Raw genomic sequence first — 19824 nt, 5'->3', positions numbered from 1 at the left:
GGCAAGACTCTGTCCCAAAAAAAAAAAAAAAAAAAAAAAAAAAGACAAAACAAAAACCAGAAAAAAGAGAAAATACATTCCAGAAAGACCCTCAGATATCAGGTAGTTTTCTTAGAACATAACCAAATATTAATTCTGCCCTGGTGTCAGACTGCTTGGGTTCTAATCCTGGCTCTGCCACCTTTGTGAACTTTGGCTTCAAGTTTCTCTGTGCCTCAGTTTCCTCCTCTACAAAATGAGGAATAACAATAGTATTTACTTCAATGAGTTGTTAGTTTAAATAAGCTGATATATGTCAAGTTCATAGAAACGTGCCCCTGGCATATTATATGTATTCAATAAATGTTAGTTATGATTAACAAAAAATAGTTTTGAGTACTTTTTATATATAGGCAGATTCTGGGTTTTGTGTAACCCATTCTAGGAGTCAGCCTTGCCCTAAATGGTGGCTCATGCCTGTAATCCCAGCTACTTAAGAGGCTGAGGCAGGAGGATTGCTTGAGGCCAGGAGTACCAGACTAGAAGTCAGTCTCCCTCCTCTCTCTCTCTTTCTCTCTTTATATGTGAAACTTTTCTTGAAGCTGTGTAGAAAAGGTCGAATCAACTGCTCTTTTCCATTGATACTGGAACCAGACAGAAGCTGAGATTGTATTAGTGGGCATTTAAGTAAGAATTTAGAACTTTCTGCATTCTATCAGTTACTCCTGTCTGTAATGCCAGATGAGAAACTTTTTCAGCAACTTTTTTTCTTATCATCTTTGGAAAGGTTTGTGGTAGCATGTTAGCTTTGTAGAGCCAGCTGGCTTCCAATCTGGGTTCCTCCACTGCTATCTATAATGAGTTTAGACAAAACTACTTAAAATTACCTAGTCTTAATTTTCTAAATTGTAAAGTAGGGTTAATAATATTCACCTGTAAGGGTTGTTGTGCGTCTAAATGCAATAATATAAAAAGTACTTGGTATGGAAACACTAAATAAAAATTACTTCTCTTGCTATCTTTTTAGAAGATATTTTAAAGTAGTTAAAAGGAAATGAACAAGATCATTGATTGCCAAACTTAGTTATGAACTGAAATTATATGAGAACCTTTCAAAGAATATGGAACTGGCTGGGGACAGTGGCTCATGCCTGTAATCCCAGCACTTTGGGAGGCTGAGGCGAGCAGATCACCTGAGGTAGGGAGTTCAAGACCAGCCTGACCAACATGGAGAAACCCCACCTCTATTAAAAATATAAAATTAGCTTGGCATGGTGGCGCATGCCTGTAATCTCAGCTGCTCAGGAGGCTGAGGCAGGAGAATCGCTTGAACCCGGGAGGCGGACGTTGTAGTGAGCCAAGATTGCGCCATTGCACTCCAGCCTTTGCAATAAGAGGGAAACTCCGTCTCAAAAAGAAAAAAAGAACATGGAACTGCTGATTCAGAATCTCCAAAGTATAGCCTACAAACCTGTATTTTTTAGAAAACTCTCATAATTCTGATACCCAACTAAGTTAAGCTTAGTTTATTTATGGATTTATTAATAATTATTATATTATTATTAAATTAAATATTATTTAATAATAAATTATGGATTAATAAATTCATAAGTATACAACATGGATCCTTGGGATTCTATTTTGTTAACTCGCATTATCAGTTTAAAATCAATTTAGTTAGATGATTAACATTTTACCAGTGTTAGAATCACCTATACTTAACTTTAGGAATATCTTTGGTTATGGGGTAGGTTGTAGAAGATATTTGCATTGCTTTTATCACATCTCACATCATTTCTAAAAGTACTGAAATAGCTTGATTAAGAAATATATGTAGCCAGGCATGGTGGCTCATGCCTGTAATCCCAGCACTTTGGGAGGCTGAGGCAGGCAGATCACTTGAGCCCAGGAGTTTGAGACCAGCCTGGGCAACATAGCAAGACCTTGTCTCTAAAAAAAGAAAAAAAAGAAAAAAAGAAATATATGTGACTGAGCACAGTGGCATGCACCTGTATTCTCAGCTACTTGGGGGGCTTAAGTTGGAGGATCACTTGAGCCCAGGAGTTTGAGACCAGCCTGGACAACATAGCAAGACCCTGTCTTCCTAAAAAAAAAAAAAAAGGAAGAAAAAAGGAAAAAAAAAGGAGAGAACTATATGTGATAAAGTTCATTCCACAAATATTTAATACCTACTACATCCTACCTACTATGTGCCAAACACAGTAGTAGGTGCTTCTAACTATTAAACAGGCAAAAAACATCTTGGTTTTGTGGAGCTTAGTATATCTAAACTTGTTGGAGTATTTCTAAGAACTGAACAAGTAGGCCTTCATTGTGGTTATAATTTGAAACTTAATAAATGGGCAACATAGAGAGACCTTGGAAGGTTAATAGCAAGGAAGTTTACTACCATACGTATTACACTTAATATTTATTTTTTATTTTCTTCTAACATTTTGTTATGAAAATTTTCGAGCATATAGCAAAGTTTTACATTTTACCAGTGTTAGAATCACCTATACGTAACTTTAGGAATATTTTTTCGTTATGGGCTAGGTTGTAGAAGATGTTTGCATTGCTTCTTTTCACAGTAGACCCCCACATACTAGATTCTATGATTATCATTTTACTATACTTGCTTTACTATGTATTTATCCATTCATTAATCCATCTTATGATTTGTGATGTATGTCAAAGTGAATTGAAGACACTAGCACACTTCCCCTAAATACTTCAGATATTTATTATTAACTAGACTTTAATATTTGTTTACAATTTTCTTTTGATTGAAATGCACCACCTTAAGTATATTTACTGTTTCTTGTTTTGTTTTTTTTTTGATACAGAATCTCGCTCTGTTGTTCAGGCTGGGGTGCAGTAGCACGATCATGGCTCACTGCAGCCTTGACCTCATGGCTCACTGAAGCCTTGACCTTTCAGGCTCAAGAGAGTCTCCCGCCTCAGCCTCCTGCGTAGCTAGAACTACAGGCATGCACCACCACACCGGCTAATTTTTTCATTTTTTATAGAGAGGGGATCTCCCTATGTTGCCCAGGCTGGTCTCAGACTTCTGGGCTCAAGCAATCCTCCTGCCTCAGCCTTCCAAAGTGATGGGGTTATAGAGTGAGACACTGTACCTGGCCCTGAGTTTTAAGGAATAGCCACACATGTGTAACCTATCAAGATATAGAATACAGTAAGTTTTCTCATTCTCCTTTTCAGGATATCCCTCCTACAACTCCAGAGGCAACCTTTGTTCTGAAGTTTTTCCATTCTAGATTAGTCTTGCATATTCTAACATTATGTAAATGAACTCATAAGATATACAGGTATATACTTTTGTGTAAGACTTCTTTCACACTGCATAATGTTTGTGAGATTTATCCATGTTGTCTCATGTATCAGTTATTTGTTCTTTTGTGTTGTTCATCTCATTACTTACCACAGTTTATCTGTTCTCTTATTGATGGACACAGATTGTTTCTAGTTTTTGGCCATATGATAAAAGTGACTATGAGTATTCTTGCACAAGTCTTTTTGTGAATGTATTTTTCTTTCTTTCTTTCTTTCTTTTTGAGATGGAGTCTTGTCTGTAGCCCAGGCTAGAGTGCAGTGTGATCTCAGCTCACCGTAACCTCTACCTCCCAGGTTCAAGTGATACACCTGCCTCAGTCTCCTGAGTAGCTGGGATTACAGGCATATGCCACCATGCCCAGCTAATTTTTGTATTTTTAGTAGAAATAGGGTTTCACCATGTTGACCAGGCTGGTTTCAAACTCCTGACCTCAGGTGATCTACCGGCCTCAGTCTCCCAAAGTGCTGGGATTACAGGCGTGAGCCTCCGCGCCTGGCCCTGTGAATGTACTTTTCATTTAGAGTGGGTAAATAGCTACAGGTGGAACTGCTGGTCACGTGATAGGTATGTTTCCTTTTTGGAGAAACTGCCTGACCTATTCCCAGTGTGGTTGCATCATTTTACCTTTCCATCCAAACTGCTGTTGCACGCACTCTGTTCCCTGGCCCACATGTGATGGTGTCAGTCTTCCTAACTATAGCCATGCTGGGGATGTGTGTACTGGTGTCTCTTTGGGGTTTTAATTTGCATTTTCTTGATGATGCATGACACTGAGCACTTTTTCGTGGGCTTATTGACCACTTGTGTGTATATATATATATATTTTAGTGTGTATGTAATTTGAGTGTATATGTAATTTGACTCTTTAAATCTTTGGCTTATGTTTAATTGAGTTGTTTATATTTCTATTGTTGAGTGGTCACAGTTCTTTGTATATCCTAGGTACCAGTCCTTTGTCAGATTAAGGTTTTACAAATGTTTTTTCCAAGTCTATGACTTGGCTCTTCCTTTTTCTTAATGGTGTCTTCGGGTGAGTAGAAGTTTTTAAATTCTGATGAAGTAAAATTTATCTCTTTTTTCCTTTATGTTTACTGCTTTTGTGAGCTAGGAAATGTTGGCTACCCGTAAGTCATGAGCATATTCTCTAGCGTTCTCCTCTAAAATTTCTATAGTTTGAGCATTTATGTTTAAAATATTTTTCCCTTTTCACTAATATTTATAATTTTTGAGAATAAATTTTCTAAATGATGTAAAATAATACCCAGTTAAAATTATTTTTATATACACACAAATAAATGAAGTTTAATCAGTTTATGAGAATCTTGTTATGTCTTTCCTGTGAAAATATGTCAAAATATGAAATTACTGACAAGGTAAAACCATCTTGCATATTCATCTTTTGTTTTCATGCATATAGTTTAAGAATAATAAAGGATTCTCTGATTAAAGAACAACCTTAACTTTAAGAGGTGTTATAAATACACATTTGTTCAGGTGAAAGAAAATGGATACCCTATTAGCCAGGCATGGTGGCAGGTGCCTATAATCCCAGCTACTCAAGAGGCTGAGGCAGGAGAATTGCTTGAACCTGGGAGGCGGAGGTTGCTGTGAGCTGAGATCACACCACTGTACTCCAGCCTAGATGACAAACAAAGACTCCATATGTGAAAAAAAAAAAAAAGAAGACAAGCAAAATGGATACTCTGTGCATTTATATATAATGGTGAGTGGCAGGGAGAGAGGAGTAGCACCTAGTCCTGTGCTTCAGTCTCCTGGCACAGAGACTTTGGGAGGAGAGTGAGAGTAGAAACCGCACCCTCCTGGGTTACCTTACTTCTCATGTTCCCGGTTGTCCTCACACTTGTCTTCTGTCTCACACCTCCAGATCTGATCGTCAGATGACTGGCAACAGTCTTTCTGGCAAAGGTTGTAGTCTGTGTTCCTTTACACAGCTGTTACATCTTAGAGGAATCTGACCCACTGGTAAATATGATCAGGGCATCTGATATTCTATCCAACGGAGGGCAGTGGCTCATTTAGACTGTCACATAACATTTGCTCTGAAATGGATTTTCTGAAAATTTCCACTTAAGTAACTGTGGATTAACTTTTAGTGAGGCCAACATAGCTGAAGCTAAGCAGAGCGTATAACTCCAGACTATTGGGCAGCTGCACTTTGTCACGGTTCCGCCTTAATTCGCTGCGTATTTCTTCCTTTGAAGTATGCAACCAGATTCTAAATTATTCACCTTTTAATGTCTGGAAAATGCTTAAAGAATTTGGCCATTTATTTACTTTATTTGAGCAATACACCCAGGTAGGGTAAGAATATATTTGCCAAAGCAAAGTATACTTCTCTAAAAGATTAGTATATTCAAAATGTCTTCCCAACTTAGACAAGCCATAGAATGTTAGTGATAGTGTTTTTATGCAGTCCTATCAGAGACAACATTCCAAGTTGTGATGACTCCCCTAAAAGATTCTTTTTATGAACTTAAAAAAGTTTCTAATATAAAGGTTATATTATCAACAAATGCTAGTTTGAAAGAACCAAATAGGATTTTGAAGATTATCCTTCTTTAACAATGCCTTAAATTTTTATCTCCTTATCCATTCCTCATTGCTTTCTTTCTCAAGACATTATGGTTTATTGTGTCTCCACTAGGTACCTCACATGTGGTTTACACAGTGAATGGCCCTGCTTTCGGAGCAAGTTAATGATATAATATTCCCATTTATATTCAGAACAGTCAACACTTTCTAGCTTTCAGAATAATAAAAGCACCTGCATTTAATATACATGGAAGAATGGGAAGGCAAATAGCAGATAAGGCACAATCAGGTAAGTGTAATCAGATAAAATATCACAGTATTATAGTAGATCAGCATCTGGTAATGACTTGAATTTTGAAAGACTGACGAACAGCTTGGCCTAAAGCAGCCAGGCATACCTCATTCAGAGCAACTCTTCCCGGAGCTGATTGCTCCTCTCATGTGTTTTCTGGCAGATTAAGCAGGTAGGGTTTCTTATTTTAACTCTTCTAGAACTGCATTGTGCCACTGGAAAAACATTAGCAATGTTTCTTTTGAGCCCAGATTGGAAACAAAAACAAATGACATATCTAAAAGTAAAATCTTACATCTTCTAGCAGTTATCTCGAGTTGATCCCAATCAATTTTATTAAAAACACATCTCGCAGTTGTAGACAGAGCTTTCATTTCCATGTCTGTACTTGCCTGCATGGCACTGACATTTTATTCTTTTTTTTTTTTTTTTTGTAATAGCCAAGGAAAACGGTTAGGTTATTAGAAACTGATTTCTCTCTGAGAGATTCTTTCATTCTTGACCACTGGCAGCTGGTAGACCTAACTGTGTATCTCAGCATTGATGAGCCCTAATGTAACAGAATCGTATGGTGCCAAAGAGAAAGTTTCAAATTTGCAAAAGTCAAAACTGAAGAAACTGGTTTGTCAAGTGGAATTAGTGGTTTCCTTTTTCTTTTAAGTTATTCTTTGTTGCAGGCAAATGATCTCTTCAAATACCTCACTTCAGCTTACCAGGTGCTACAGTGGCATGGGGAGTGCAAGGTACAAGGCCTGAAGAGGGCCCAGGTGCAGAAGGGCTGCAGCAGATAAATGTCCAGCCCATGGTTGGCCCCAGTGTCGGCCTCTCCATCAGCAGGGCTCCAGCTTTTTCACAGAATCAGGAAGTGTCCTTGCTCTTATCTGCTACAACTGGAGTAGGATGTCATGTGCAGAAAATTGATTGATAGCTCCGTCTTCTGAGAGGCTCTGTGTTCACTCTTTTGTTCCTCAAATCATGTGCTTTTGTTTGCTGTTCTGAGGGTGGCAGGCCTGGGTACTGGCCAAGTGGTGTTTAATGGAACTTTCATAAATATTAGTATGAAGAAGATGAAATAACTGTCCATTTCATTTAGAACAACTCTGTTTTTGTAGAAATGATTCTTCTCAAAATATCTCTGCCTTTCCTCCTGTCTTAGCTTGGGCTGTAATAACAAAATACCATAGACTGGGTAGCTTAAACAACAGTTTATGTTCTCTCAGTTCTGGAAGCTAGGAGTATGAGATCAGGGTGCCAGCATGATTGGGTTCGGGTGAGAACTCTCTTCCTGGTTTGCAAGACAGCTGTCATCTCACTGTGTGCTCATATGACCTCTTCTTTCTGTGCACAAGTGCAGGGACAGAAAGAGTGAGCAAACTCTTTGTTGTCTCTTCTTTTTTTTTTTTTTTTGAGACAGAGTCTCGCTCTGTCGCCAGGCTGGAATGAAGTGGTGTGATCTCAGCTCCCTGCAACCTCCGCCTCCCAGGTTCAAGTGATTCTCCTGCCTCAGCCTCCCGAGTAGCTGGGACTACAGGCATGTGCCACCATGACCAGCTAATGTTTGTATTTTTAGTAGAGACTGTTTTTCACCATGTTGGCCAGGATGGTCTTGATCTCTTGACCTTGTGATCTACCCACCTTGACCTCCCAAAGTGCTGGGATTACAGGTGTGAGTCGCCATGCCCGGCCTGTTGTCCCTTCTTACAATGATACTAATCCCATCATGTGAGCCCAACCCTCATGACCTCACCTAAACCTCATTGCTTCCCAAAGGCCTTGGTCCAAATACCATCACACTGGGGGTTAGGACTTCAACAAATAAATTTGTGTTTTAGGGTTGGGACAAAATTGAGTCCAAAGAACCACCCCATTGTATTATTATTAGCAAAGTTAGTAGAAGTAAGACAAAGAGCCACTGTCTATTCAGAAAGGTTGACATCAAAAATAACTATTAGGTACTAGGCTTAGTACCTGGATAACGAAATAATGTGTACAGCAACACCTGTGACATGAGTTTACCTGCATAACAAACCTGCACATGTACCCTTGAACCTAAAATAAAAGTTAAAGAATAATAATTTAAAAAAGGAATATAGTAGTTCAGTCCATAATGGAGCAAATTTCAATTGACTGGAAGTCTTGACAGCCAAATTGTTCATTCCTTCTTCTCACATATACCCATATCTATACTCAAACATTGCTGTCACACCCACTTTAGGCTTTAGAGGAAGAGGGCAATCACAAAAGAAAGTGTTTGTGTTAGGAATTGAATGAAAAAATAATAGCTCTCAGGATATTTAAGGCATCAATAGTTTCTTGTACTTTCTATTATGTTTTCTACCCTTGCAGTAACATGAACTGATCACTGATTTCAGAATGATGAATTAACCCACAAGCGTGGGTTAATATAACTAAAAAGAAATTTTTAGTTATATTCTGAATATCAAGGTTGGAAAAACAACTGATTTTCAGAAAGTTTCTAATGATAGGAGTAGAAAGCAAGAAGGAATTTGTGGAGAAACATGAGTCAATTACAAAACCCTGTTTCTGGAGCATTTTGTTTTATATAATGTTTTCTTTCAATAATTCATTATCATATGCTTTGGGGAGGTGGGCTGAGATTTACATTTTACAATAGAAAAACTGAACTTCTTCAGGTCATGAGATGAGATCTGGATTATCAATTTAGACAGTTTGCAAAATACTGAAAATTGAAAATTCCTCCTCCTACAGTTTTTTCTTTCATTTTGTTTTGTTGTTGTGTTTTAGTTGTAGCCTAGGAGGAACAATCAAAGAAGTCTGTTGTTACTATTTTAACTTGTCATCTTGTGAGTGTGGGCCATGAAAAGCAATGCTGGCCATGTTAAAAGAGACATATATCGAGCGAGACTCTGTCTCAAAAAAAAAAAAAGACATATGTCATTATCAGAAATGTGGTAGGCAGCTTGGATAAAGCCCAATCGAAGCTATTTTAACTTCCAAATTGAAAATGTGTGCTTCTGCTTGAAGCCACATTAAGAGGTATTTCATAAATAGTGATGGTGATAATATAATCAGCCAAATAATTTTCTGGTTCCCCCTGCATTTCTTACTCTTCATCAGAGCCCTCTTCTTGGAGGTCAAAGATACTACAGTAAGTAGAGCTTACTGTACTTATAGTGATCTGAAATATAGTGTGAGCATTAATTCATCCTGAGTATTTAGGTATAGATGGTGCTACAGGTAATTGGATGGGAAGCATAAGCCTTGCTACTTTAAGACCATGGCTTATACATGTTGCCACCACCATCCCATTTGGGGCAGATAAAGTACTGATCTCCTAGGAGATGATAATGGGAAACTGATTGAGGACAATGAAAAGACTGGGAAGACATGTGGGTGTGATGGCACTCACCCCTAAAAGAAGGATAAGAATCACCACCCTAAGACAGAATTTGTGATTACTTCCTAAAAACTGTATGTATTGTGCTTTTCCTCTCTACATAATTTGTTGAAGATTTTAGGTGACCAAAAAAAAAAAAAAAAAGATACTTCTTAGTTACCTTTTCAGTAATATTTGTATCCTATACTCTGATCAAGGGAAATACCTGAGTTTTCCTTCGTTAAATGCATATCCCCAAATCTAAACTTGGTACATTTCAAGCTTCTGGAATTTGTAAAGATTAGATTTTATTGTGTGTCAGATCTTGCTGCCCGTTCTTAGGAAGTCTAACTTTTTGCTTCAGTTTTCTCATTTTAAAAGCAGGAACATTTGTGGCTCACACCTGTAATCCCAGCACTTTGGGAGGCCAAGGCAGGCAGATCAAGAGGCAAGACCATCTTAGCTAACATGGTGAAACCCCATCTCTACTAAAAATACAAAAAATTAGCCAGGCGTGGTGGCAGGTGCCTGTAGTCTCAGCTACTCGGGAGGCTGAGGCAGGAGAATGGTGTGAACCTGGGAGGCAGAGCTTGCAGTGAGCTGAGATTGCGGCACTGCACTCCAGCCTGGGTGACAGAGCGAGACTCCGTCTCAAAAATAAATAAATAAATAAATAATAAACAAACAAATAAATAAAAAAGGCAGGAACATTCCATGTCTGACTAAATGTCTTGATTTTTTATTTGAAAAATAGTTGAGTTCTCTCACATAATAATATTCAAATCAGGGTTTCTAATGGTCATTGCCACCAGAAAATTGCTAATTTCCCAAAGCCTTGGAGTGAGGCTACTGGCAGCAGCAGCCCGCACGTGGAGCTAGGAGGGAAATCCTTCTGAAGTTTGCAGCCGTAAATGTAAAATCCTGTCATTTGCAGCAACATGGATGGGTCTGGTGGATATTATGTTGAGTGAAATGCACAGAAAGATAAATACCGCATGTCATCATTCATATGTGGGAGCAAAAAAGTTGGGTTCCTAGAAGTAGAGAGTAGAATTGTGATTATTAGAGGCTGGGAAGGGTGGGATGGGGAACGGAGGATAGAGAGATGTTGGGTAACAGATATAAAATAGCTAGATAGGAGGAATAAGTTCTAGTGCTCTAGTACACTGTAGGGTGACTATGGTTAACTGTAACTTATTGTGTATTTTCAAAAAGCTAGAGGAGAGGATTTTGAATGTTCCTAAAACAAAGAAACGATTACTATTTGAGGTGATGGATTTGCTAATTACTCTGATTTGAACATTATACATTGTATACATGTTATCAAAATATCACCCTGTATACCATAAATACATACCATTATTACAGCCGACTAAAAATAAAAGGAAAAGAAATCAAATGTAGTAAAAAGGAAGCATATCTATTTGACAGACCTGGAGCAGTTACTGTCTGCTGCTAAGGTTTCCACTACAGATGCAAGAAAAAAGTGTCCTCATACTTTCTGTCTGTCTTACTGTGGCAGCCAACATTGAACAGAGGATAATAGAGGGAAAATAAATGAACAAACAAACAAAAAATACCAAAGCTTAAGATTTAAATGTTGTTAGTCCTAGGGTTATAATTTATCTTGATGTAGTCAAATTTATCAATTCCTATGTGGCTAGTACTTTCTTTCTTTAAAATTAAGGTATAACTTTCATACAACAAGCATATATTCTTAAATACCAGCCCAATGAATAAGCGTATGTATGTATGTAACCACATACCACAACCCAGATCAAGATGTAAAACATTCTTAGCACTCCAAAAGCCTTTCTCATGTCTCCTCCACCTTGGTGCCCCTCCCACTGTTCTGACCTCTTTCATGATAGATTAATTTTGCTTGTTTTGAGCTCCATATAAATGATACCATACAGTATGTATTCCTTTGTGCCTTCCTTCTTTTCTTGTAACTTTTATTTTAGGTTCGGGGGTACACGTGCAGATTTGTTACATAGGGAACTCATGTCAAGGGGATTGGTTGTACAGATTATTTTGTCATCCAGGTACTAAGCCTAGTACCCAATTATTTTTTTCTGCTCCCCTCCCTCCTCCCATCCTTTACTCTCAAGTAAGCCCAAGTGTCTGTTGTACCCTTCTTTGTATTCATGAGTTCTCATCATTTAGCTTCCACTTATAAGTGAGAAAATGTATTTGGTTTTCTGTTCCTGCATTAGTTTGCTAAGAATAATGGCCTCCAGCTCCATCATCCATGTTCCCGCAAAAGACATGATCTCATTCTTTTTTATGGCTGCATAGTATTCTGTGGTGTGTATGCACCAAATTTTCTTTATCCAGTCTGTCATTTATGGGCATTGAGGTTGATTCCATGTCTTTGCTATTGTGAATAGTGCTGTAGTGAACTTTTGCATGCATGTGTCTTTATGGTGGAATGATTTATATTCCTCTGAATATATACCCAGTAATGGGATTGCTGGGTTGAATTGCAGTTCTGTTTTTAGCTTTTTGAGGAATTGTCAAACTACTTTCCACAATGGTTGAACTAATTTACACTCCCACCAACAGTGTATAAGTGTTCCCTTTTCTCTACAACCTTGCCAGCATCTGTTATTTTTTTACTTTAGTAATAGCCACTGTGACTGGTGTCAATTAATTGCAGTTTTAATTTGTATTTCTCTAATGATAAGTGATTGAGCTGTTTTGCATATGCTTGTTGGCCACAGGTATGTCTTCTTTAGAAAAGTAGCTGCTCATGTTCTTTGCCCACTTTTTAACCAAGTCATTTGTTTTTTCTTGTAAGTTCATTTAAGTTCCTTATAGATGCTGGATATTAGACCTTTGAAGATGCAGTAGTTTTACAATAAATATTTTCTCCCATTCTGTAGGATTGTATGTTGCTCTGACCAGTTTCTTTGCTGTGTAGAAACTCTTTTTTTTTTTTTTGAGATGGAGTCTGCAGCTCTGTCACCAGACTGGGAGTACAATGGTGTGCCGATCTTTGCTCACTGCAACCTCTGCCTCTCAGTTCAGCTTGATTCTCCTGCCTCCAGCCTCTTGAGTAACTGGGATTACTGGTGCCCACTACCACTCCCAGCTAATTTTTTTTGTATTTTTAGTAGATACAGGGTTTCTACCTGGCAGGTTGGCCAGGCTGGTCTCAAACTCCTGACCTCAGGTGATCTACCCACTTTGGTCTCCCAAAATGCTGGGATTACAGGCATGAGCCACCACCCCTGGCCAAAACTTTTAAGTTTAATTAGATCCCATTTGTAAATTTTTGCTTTTGTTGCGATTGCTTTTAATGCCTTTTTAATAAAATATTTCCACATTTCTGTGTCCAGGATGATATTGCCTAGGTTGTCTTCTAGGGTTTTTATGGTTTGGGATTTTACACTTAAGTCTTTAATCCATCTTGTGATGATTTTTGTATACGGTCTAAAAAAGGGGTCCAGTTTCAATCTTCTGCATAAGCCTAGCCAGTGATCCCAGAACCATTTATTGAGTAGGAACTCCTTTCCTCATTGCTTGTTTTTGTCAGCTTTGTCAAAGATCAGATGGTCCTAGGTGTGTGGCCTTATTTCTGGGCTCTCTCATCTGTTCCATTGGTCTATGTGCCTGTTCTTGTACCAGCACCATGCTGTTTTGGTTATTGCAATCCTGTAGTGTAGTTTGAAGTCAGGTAACATATTGTCTTCAGCTTTGCTCCTTCTGCTTAGCATTACCTTGGCTATTTGGGCTATTTTTTGCTTCCAAATGAGTTTTAAAATAGTTTTTTCTAGTTCTGTGAAGAATGTCATTGGTAGTTTAATAGGAATAGCATTGAATTAGTAAATTGCTTTGGGCAGCATGTCCATTTTCATGATATTAATTCTTCCTATCCATGAGCATGAGATGTTTTTCCATTGTTTGTGTCATCTCTGATTTCTTTGAGCAGTGTTTTGTAATTCCCATCGTGGAGATCTTTACCTCCTTGGTTAGCTATATTCCTATATATTTTATTCTTTATGTGGCAACTATAAATGGGATTGCATTCTTGATTTGGCCCTTGGCTTGGCTGTTGTTGGTTGTGCCTTGCTTCTTTCATAAAACATCACGTTGGTGAGATTCATTCATATTCTTACATGTAGCAGTATTTTATTCTATCTCATTGTTTGTAGTATTCTATTGTATGAATATACCACAATTGTTTTCTACTGTTGAGAGACTGTTAATTGTTTCCATTTTGGGAGTTTTATGAATAATACTGGTATGGCCATTTTTGTCTGTCTTTTGGTGGACATAAGTACTTATTTATCTTGGGAACATACCCAGGAGTAGAATTGCTGTGAGATCAGGTGCACGTATGTTTAATATTCATAGATAGTGTCAAACAATGTTCCTACGTAGTCATAATAATTAAATTTCTACCAGCAATGTGTGAGAGTTTTGTTGCTCCACATCCTCACCAACACTTGGTATTATCAGTCTTTTTACTGTTAGCCATTCTTGTGGGGAAAATAAAAACGAAACTACCAATACTGAAATCAAGAAGAAACAGAGTAGGAAATGTCAAAGAAATTGAAATGATACTTAAAAACTCTCTTCATCCAAAAACCAGAAGCAAACAAAAAAGCCTGAGGGTTTTATAGGTCATGTCTACCAAACTGAACAATGTGGGTGTGTGTTGCGGGGTGGTTGGCCGGGGGGCGGGGGTGGTGAGTATTTGTGTGCATGTGTGTGTGTATATTACACATTGTTCAGAAAATGGAAAAAGAGTGAAGATTCCCAATTCATTCTAAAATCAGAGCAAGACTAGTTAAAAGAAAAATTAGGCCCATTTCAATTATAAATAGATTTTTAAAAATCTTAAATAAAATATTAGCTTAATGAATCTAATAGTGTGCTTTCTTTAAAAATGCATTGTAATCAGGTAGATTTCATTCCAAGAATGTAACATCAGAAAGTCTGTCAACATACTTTATTAATAGAGTAAAAGAGATGATTCTTATGAATATATCCATTCAAAAAGATTTTTTTCTTTTTTTGCTAAACATTATCACCTATTTATGACTAAAGAATAAATAACTCCTAGGAAACTAAAAAAAAAAAAATGCTGCAAATGTCCTCAGAGATTGATGGCCTGAGAAGTTGGTCTTGGGCCTTGCTGGCTCTAACATAGACCTGAAAAAATTTTCTTAAGTTAAAAAAAAAAAAGCAGAAATATATTATTTTAATGCCAGCTTTAACAATCTACTTATTTCTTAGCTAAACTCTCTAGATATTTATCAGAAAATTTTGTCATTATGTGATGGGGCATGACAATTGTTCAGTAAATTATTGTTACAAAAACATTATAAAAATACATACATAAGTAGATTTCTAAGGAACAAGTGTGCTTAGCTGGAGATGAAAAATTGTTAAATATCAAAAATGATTAGTGGAGAAAAACCTTCTGAAAAAAATAGTAACTTGGCTAAATAATGAGTGCTATGATTAACATATTCTACAAATCTATCAATACTATGGCTCGGCATGTCCTTGTTTCTTGCCAAAATTAATAATGACAGATACCAAGATCCTATTAATATTTTAATAGTCTAATAGGCACAGGCAAGCATGCAGCAGAGAAGAATGTAAATCAGTGGTCAGGACTGCCAGATCACATCAAGAGAGTTTACCAGGTGGGTGAGTCTTCCTAACGCTTTCTTAACCCTTTCCTGGATTAATTCTCATGCCAGCACCCAATTACAGAAAGGATACTAATTTTGAACAGAAGGGCGTGCAAGTACAAGGCAAAACTCACAGACTATTTAGGATTCTTTATGCTCACTGTGTATTTTAAGAAATCCAAATGTGGGGCTGGGCACGGTGGCTCACACCTGTAATCCCAGCACTTTGGGAGCCGAGGCAGATGGATCACCTGAGGTCGGCAGTTCGAGACCAGCCTGACCAACACGGAGAAACCCCATCTCTCCTAAAAATACAAAATTAGCAGGGCGTGGTGGTGCATGCCTGTAATCCCAGCTACTGGAGAGGCTGAGGCAGGAGAATCGCTTGAACCTGGGAGGCAGCGGAGGTTGTGGTGAGCCAAGATTGAGCCATTGCACTCCAGCCTGGGCAACAAGAGTGAAACTCTGTCTCAAAACACAAACAAACAAACAAATGTTCATGTTAGTGTGTATCTTTAAATGCTCTGCTGTCTGAAAAATAGTAGAACTTTTTATAAAGAACATGTATCTGGGAATTTGAAGAAACAGGTTTTCTCTGATTCTAGCACTGGTAGTCTCCTTGTTGTAGCCATTAATCTCCAAATTCATCCTTCGTAGAAATGACATAATGTGTATAGACTATTATGAGACAATGGAAAGAATCAAACTGAATGAAAGAAGGAAAAAAGGAAAGAAGGAAAGAAAAACATTAGTATTATTAGTAAGGTAATTAGAGTTGCACCCAGCACTATGTAGGGCCTCAGAAGTGTTAGTTTCCTGCTCATTTTTACTTCTGAGCATCCGATTTTCTCAAGAGACTTTGCTTGACTTTCCTGTGGGGCACACAGGGTATGTTGCAGCTCTCCTAAAATGATCTTCAGAGTAGAGTTGGAGTTGTAGATATATCAGTAGTTCTCTCTTGTACCAACATGTCCATACTATTGATACCTGTAGGGTTGTTCCTTAGTGAAGGAGGATCTGCTTCTTGGCGACTATTCATCTGTGCCTCATCTTTTGATGATTTTAAAGGATCATTTGTTGGAGACCACACAGAACCAGAGTGATCACACCACAAAGGCCAAGTATTTTTCAACTGAAATTTCAGATTTAAATACAACTGTTCTCCAGGGCAAGAGAGTGGGGAAAGCCAGTGGGAAAAAGACATGATTCTAGAAAAAAGGGAACAAAAAGAATTTTTGCCAAGAAGCCAAAATCTGTATGCTCACCCCAGGACAAACACCCCTAAATATAGGTTTTGTAGCAGCTGCTGGAATCTGCACGAGACCAGAATTTGTTCTGTTCCTGGAGGCTTCTTATGCTTTAGTCAGTGATTACTCATTTTTAATCACCTGATTATAGTTAGAGCTCACAGACAAGAAATGAATTTTTTCTCTCCCCCTTTAAAAAAATATTTTCTTACAACTTAAAAGAGCCTAGTTTTTCCTTTGTTTTTGACTCTTCTGCAGGCTTGCCTGACTAGGATTTTTCTCTTCACAAACCGTACCCAACTTCCATACTGTTACGCTTGCTGTATTTTCTGGCAGTTCTCAAAGTTTCAGTCCTCACGAGCTTTCATGAAGCTTTTGCACCAGGCACATATTATTGGAACTGGCTACCTTCTTGTCCTGCTATCTATTGGTCAACTAACTACTCTTCCTCAGGGTCTGCTCCAGTGTTCTCTTTCAGTGAAGGTTATTTTTTTCCTTCTCTCCCCTTTAAGTCCAATGAGCTGTATTCTTTTTATTTATTTTATTTTATTTTATTTTTTATTTTTATTTATTTATTTATTTTTAAGACAGAGTCTTACTATGTTACCCAGGCTGGAGTGCAGTGGTGCCATCTTGGTTCATTGCAGCCTCAACCTCCTAGGCTCAAGCGATCCTCCCACCTCAGCCTCTTGAGTAGCTGGGACTACAGGTACACGCTAATCTTTACATTTTCTGTATAGATGGGGTCTTGCCATGTTACCCAGGTTGATCTCGAACTCCTGGGCTCAAGCGATCTGCCCATCTCAGCCTCCCAAAATGCTGGGACTACTGGAGTGAGCCACCGCACCCAGCCTGAGCTCCATTCTCTTTAACTCCGTGTCACGTTGAATATTACAAAGTGTATAATATTCTTCACTGTATTGCAGGCTTCTTGACAACAGGGTCTATGCCATTTGTTTTTATGTGCCTGACACATAGTAGGTGATGATGGAACATTTGCAGAACAAATGTTCAATGCATTCTCTTTTGTTACATGCAATAAAATAATTTGAAGTCAGTAAGGAGCGTTTGATATGAAAGATATTGATGAAAAGAATAAGTGCTTATACTTTACTGTATGCTTTAAGACACAGAGAACTTTGTTTGTTTAACAAATGTGGATAAAAATGATTGACATGGTGATGACAATGGGACGTCTATCTTGGAGGCAGCATAATGAGGCACAAGAGCACTGGTTTCAGGGTAAGCCAGAATTCTAGGCATAGCTGTGCCATACAACCTTGCCATGGTACCCAGGGCCCTCCCCTTTCTGAAGTTTATTTTCTCATCTTGTAGAATGGAGAGACAGGATGAGATCATCTTACATGAATTTCAGTTCATTTAAGCTCTGAAACTGTATCATCTATCATAGCTCCAAGTAGGGAATTCCTCTCACTGCCGAAAAGCCCCAACCCCTCAGCCACATAGAAAGGTACCCAAACAGTCCTTGTACCCTAAATCCTTTCCTCCTTTCATGCTTATCTCCCTCTTCCTCTGATCCTGTAGGTTTTGCCTTGAAGCTGCAGAGTCGCTTGAACTCAGTTTTCCCTACAGGTTGGTTTTATTTACCTCCTCACTGCCTGCCTGTGATCACTGCATGCCCCTCATACAAGTCTTAGCCCCTCTCCGGTAAACCTGTAACTCCAACTGGCCTTGATAAGATTTGAATTCCTCATTATGCTTTGCCCTATCTTCATTTTGTGTGTGTGTGAAAGCTATATTGCCATAAAAATCTGCAGGAATTTGATCATCAGCTCTGTTTTCTATTTTCTCAGAACTCTCCCACCTTTAATATGATAATAGTAGTAAGTACTGTTTTGAGTGTTTACTATGTGCCAAATATTGTGATGCCAAGATGGTTGTCCTATCGCCCACCTACTATTACCACATCAACCACATCTCTAAGGACTTACATCTCTAATCCTTGTACCATTCCTGAAGGGTGGATATATCAATTTTTGAGATAGAGAAAGAAGAAACGGATTGTAAGATTGTTTAAATAACTTGCCGAGAGTGTCTGACTCCAAAGCCAACGAATGCTGTTTCCAAAGCTAATGTGACATCGTCTTGGTACATTTCAGCATATGTAGCTCTAGATCAATTTTTTGTTGTTTTATGTCAGCATTTTGTTTCAGAAACAATACCATAGTACCAATAAGAAAAACACACTTTAAAGACATATCAACTTGCTGTTTGACTTTTTCTTATTTACTCTTCTACTCTTTGTTTATATTCATACACATTTTAAAGAGTATGATTCTAATGTAGATTTGGTCTTTATTCTAAAAATAACAATTCTATAAGCTTTTCCTTTGTTGTCCTTCTCCTTTTTGTCATATTAATGGCTGCATAATTTCCATCAGATTGGTTTAATCATAGTTTTTTTTTTGTTTTTTGGTTTTTTTTCTTGTTTTTTGAGATGGAGTTTCTCTCTTGTCACCCAGGCTGGAGTGCAATGACGCAATCTCGGCCCACTGCAACCTCCGCCTCCTGGGTTCAAGCGATTCTCCTGCCTCAGTCTCCCGACTAGCTGGGATTACAGGCACCTGCCACCACGCCCAGCTAATTTTTGTATTTTTAGTAGAGACAGGGATTCACCACGTTGGCCAGGCTGGTCTCGAACTCCTGACCTCAAGTGATCCACCTGCCTCAGCCTCCCAAAATGCTGGGATTACAGGTGTGAGCCACCACACCCAGCCGGTTTTTCATATTTTCAAATAAATATTTGCTACTGTAAAACATTTAGATTATTTCCATTTTATACTGAGATAAATTATGTTACAGTAGTGATATTTATGCACTTTAAAAACATTAATGGTTAATATGTTGGCTTTTAAATAACCTTTTAATTGTAGAAATACTGAAATATTCTCAAGAGACTGGAAGGAAACTATATGTACCCGTAACTCAGTTTCGACAATGATCAACATTTTCCCATCTTGTTTCATTGAATCCCCCACTCTTTTTTGAAAACATTAAAGAAAGTTTCAAATTTCTTGAAATTGCACTTGTAAATACTTCAGGATAGATTTGTAATGGATAAGGACTTTCTCCTAAAGTCATCTCATACTCTATGATCTCCCTGTACTCTCTAGGTTCAAATTTCCTGATCATCACAAGACCTTTTTCACATTTGGTTTGTGTAAATTAGGATCTAAATATGGTCCACACATTGCAGTCAGCCGTTATGTCACTAAAGTTTCATTCATTCTAAAGAGCACACACACCCCCACGCACATATTTTTTAATGCCATGACTTGTGGAAGAAACCATGTCCTAAGTCCTTGCAGAAGGTTCCACATTCTGAGGTTGATTGTTTCCTCAAGGTATTGTTTAACTTGTTTCTCTAGCTA

General features: G+C 38.0%; 1 pseudogene; it reads left to right on the top strand.

Annotated features, from left to right (window-relative positions):
• Nucleotides 1–10949: 10949 nt before the first annotated feature.
• LOC116270158 lies at nucleotides 10950–11085 on the top strand (annotated as a pseudogene).
• Nucleotides 11086–19824: the final 8739 nt, after the last annotated feature.

The sequence above is a fragment of the Papio anubis genome, chromosome 13 (genome assembly GCF_008728515.1).
Source record: "Papio anubis isolate 15944 chromosome 13, Panubis1.0, whole genome shotgun sequence".
Lineage (NCBI taxonomy): Eukaryota > Metazoa > Chordata > Mammalia > Primates > Cercopithecidae > Papio > Papio anubis.
Note: the sequence above shows the minus strand (reverse complement) of the source record. Positions and strands in the feature narration are given on the sequence as shown.